General features: G+C 30.6%; 1 long non-coding RNA gene across 1 annotated transcript; it reads left to right on the top strand.

Moving 5' to 3' along the window:
• LOC117120345 lies at nucleotides 1-3,253 on the top strand. The gene is made up of 3 exons (XR_004447326.1): nucleotides 1-109; nucleotides 382-483; nucleotides 1,285-3,253. It is a non-coding gene; the product is annotated as an uncharacterized LOC117120345 (long non-coding RNA).
• Nucleotides 3,254-3,978: the final 725 nt, after the last annotated feature.

Genomic DNA, 3,978 nt, shown 5'->3' with positions numbered 1-3,978 from the left:
TATTTGTCTAAATACATAGAATACAAATGAAGACGTTCAAAAGGTGTTGCTTGCAAACAAATGCGACCTCTACGATCAACGGATGGTAAGCAAAGAGGAGGGAGAATCGGTAAGTACCACTAAAAATATATAATAAAAATGATCTGTTGTGTTGCCCAACAGAGCTACATTTAACCAGAGTCAATAGGTCAGTCAGACTTTGTTTCTTTTTTCCCACTGTTTGACCAGGCCTAATTCTTGGTTTAGCATCAGCTATCATTCACCACTTTTTTTAATGGAATTTGCTATAATGAATGTTGAAAGCCACAGGATCACATGAAGGCCTTTATTCCTAGTCTGACATGTAATTATTTTTTAAACAATTTGTTTTTGATCTTGTAGTTCGCACAAGAAAATGGTATGAGGTTTTTTGAGTCAAGTGCAAAGACAAATATCAATGTAGAGACAGCTATCCTGACATTAGTAGAAGACATTATTGAAAAAGTAAGTACACTCCCTCTCACCATTTTAACTTTAAACTTCCATATTTCTTGCCTTTCTTTTTCATTACACTTTTCTTTTCCTTTTATCTTTATTTAGCTTTCCATTCTTTTCAATTCCTTCTTTTCTTCTCTTTCTTTTCCTTTCTTTACCTTTTTTTTTCTCTAGCTTTTTGTTTTCAGTCTTTTTCTTTCTTTAACATTTCCTTCTTTTCTTATTCTATTCCTTTCTTTTCTTTAAATATTTCTTTTTTTCATTTTCATTCCTTTTTCTTTTGTTTCCTTTCTAGTTCATTATATCTTAATAAAAAATAGTATCATTTAATATCTAGGTGTTTTTTACATTCAAATAAAAGATATACCGTGAAGTCATGATTTAATACACAGACACATGGTTTTATTAAAAAGATGGTATTATGACAGCATAAAGTGATGAATAAAAACACTAAACTCTTGGTTTTATTTGTACAGTGTAGGCCTAGGCCTATACAGTTGTAGGCCTAGGTAACATCGTTCATATTGAGTCTTACAAACATATTAGGTCAAAGGTCACTACATATTTAAGCCAACCTTGAATTTACGAATCCCCTAATTTACGTATGCCATCCGGTCCATTACCATTTGTAAAATCGAGATTCTACTGTACTTTATAAATATTTATAAATATAGAAATTGAGCAATCCAAGTATTTTAAGTATTGCGTTATATTTTTCCGAATGTTTTTCAGACAGTATAATTTAAGCTCCTAAACATTGCATATTTTTTATAATTGTTATTCTATTTTGGATTATATTATTTCTTGCAGAATCCAACGGCCAACCTATTACCTAAATAAGTTGACACCGGCAAAAAAAAAAAAAGGAATAAGGAAAATAGTAGATGTTGTTAACCTTTTCTCATCGTCTTCATATGGTTAAATAAACATCAGTGGACTTTAAACACTATTTCTCAGCCAGCATTGACATCAAATTTGATCAGTCACTGCATCTTGCCAGTTTATTTTTGAATACAAATACTCTACACCAGGGCTGCATTATTAGCAAAGAAGAAAACACATAGTAGATATTTTTGACTTGCAGTACAGTATTATCCAATCAGAAAAAAAAATACTCACAGATGAATTTGCATAATCTTCTTTTACTTGGATTACAGGCATGTGTGGATAATAAACTATGAGATGAGGTTAACTTTTTATTATATACTAATTCTAGATTTTTCTTTTGAGTTAACCAGAAAATACAGTAAAAAAATATAAGGGAAAAATACAATAAAAAATATAAGAAAAAATTTAGAAATATAAAAATACTTACTTTAATGATATTCAATAATATTCGATATGTGCATGTACCATAAAGTTTGGGAATATCAATGAAGGGAAGATAAAATTGCAAGACTGCTCATAAAGTGATTTTAGTCTACAGTTTATAAGATCGTTGGTTTATAAGATCATTATTATTATTATTATTGTTATTAATATTACTACTATATAAGACTGATATGGTAAACTATCTATACGGGTGTATATGTATGTTTGCGTGTATGTGTATTGGTGTAGGTGTATGTGCGTGTATATGTATATATATATATATATATAGGTGTATGTGTATATATAAGCATGTGTGTATATGTTTATGTATATTATAAGTTTATTTTATCGAGTGTTTTATTAAGAAAGATAATTTCATGTCCTTATTTTACCTTATAATGTATTTTATTAACAAGTCATGAATTGTTTTATATTTCTGAATCTTAATACTTTATATAGGTATATCCTACATGTATTCAATGACATTATAATATATAATAGGAACCATAATCAATTATATTATGCAAAGTTATAATTGTTAAATTATAGAAAAAAATATCAAGCACTAATAGGTAAAAATTTATCAAAATAATAATTGTTTATAGAAATTTCATGTGATAGTGTACTTCGTGGTAGACACGTGAAGTTTTTATTATTTTTTTTTTTGCTTTACTTTCATGTAAATACTGAACATAATGTTTATTGAACCTTAACAAGAGTTAGTGAAAAAAATGAAAACAATGAAAAAAGAGAGAATAAAGGTGTGCAACACCCACGAAAGACAAAAAAAAAAAATGATCGTTGGTGTCAATAATCCCTGGTAAAAGGTCTAAAGTGTAAAAATGTGTTATCTTAGCTGTGTTCCTTAACAAAATACTTGCCATGGTTCCAAGACAGATGTCCTTTGGTCCACTGGTCCCACCACCACTGTATATAATATTTTAAAATATATGCTAATTTGTATCTATCATGTTATTATAAAGTAGCTATTTTTAAATATAGAAGAATCATATTGATATATTAAAATTAGACAAACGGAGAAAAAAGATATTAAAAATATTAAGATGTGTATTGGGGCTCCATTTCAAAGGGACCATAAAGGATTGGGCCTCTCAACTAATACAAGAACCACACTAGTGTACATAGAGACGATTAGTTGAAAGACACCAAAAGCTAAGCAAAAATTCTTGGATTTAAATTGCAAATGCCCTGTAACTCCATGACAACACTGTAATATAATATTAATACACTCAAGACAATTAAATAGCGGACGACATTTGAACTGAAATTTAAAATGGTGAACAAAATGATAAGGTATAAATGGGTAATAACATTTTCAAGATTGTTTTAAAAAGGTAGTCCTAGCCGATGCATGTTAATTGTTCCAAATAAAAAAAAATTATTGTGTTGGCCACGAACAACCGACCCAAAATGTTCGTAATTGAGTCTGTTAGACCTGTTTACTTGGTATTTGAAAATAAATCTCTGTTTTCTATAAATATTGTACGGAATTCTATTTTTGTTTTCATTGATTCTACATTGATATAGTCCTAGTCATCATAGAAATCTATAGGTAGGTAGTTCAGGAAGCTCTGTGTCTCATTCATATGATTATTGTATTTGTTTTCTTTTGTTTTTTCATTCCAATCAATCAGATATGGGACTGTTCACATTTCGTACGATTTCCAATCCAAACTCCGGACTCCGGATCTGGACCGATGGATCTGAGAGCCATTTGCATCCTGAAATCGTGCTTGGTTGGTCAAATCAATTAAACGTATACGTACGTAACCCGAACAACCGTGTTCGTCCACGATGTGAACGCAGCGTTCAAAAAATGTAGCAACTCACGATTTTTTTGTCTGGACTCGATGTGAACGTAGCTTACGGTAAGTCATGTTTTTAAGTTACTGTACCTCCAAAAGACGTTATTCCAAGATAAGCTGTTACAGAAGGGAAGAATTCCTAGATAACCTATCTCTAAAAGACGGAATAAACCATATGGTATCTGACCAATTGGATCGAAATCCAGTTTACCGAAACCTGATTTGCCAAATTTATGTGTGACTATGCCGAAACCCAATTTGCTGAATTCTAGTCACCGAAAACATGGAAACCCAGTTGATCAAAACCCAGTATGGTATATCGTAAATTGAAAGGCAGCTAACGATGAGAAACGTGTAAACCAGAGCC

This window comes from Anneissia japonica, unplaced genomic scaffold (genome assembly GCF_011630105.1).
Source record: "Anneissia japonica isolate Jap-2015-1 unplaced genomic scaffold, ASM1163010v1 scaffold250_len512249_cov173, whole genome shotgun sequence".
Classification (NCBI taxonomy): domain Eukaryota; kingdom Metazoa; phylum Echinodermata; class Crinoidea; order Comatulida; family Comatulidae; genus Anneissia; species Anneissia japonica.
The sequence above is the reverse complement of the archived record's forward strand: the minus strand, read 5'-3'. Positions and strand labels throughout refer to the sequence as shown.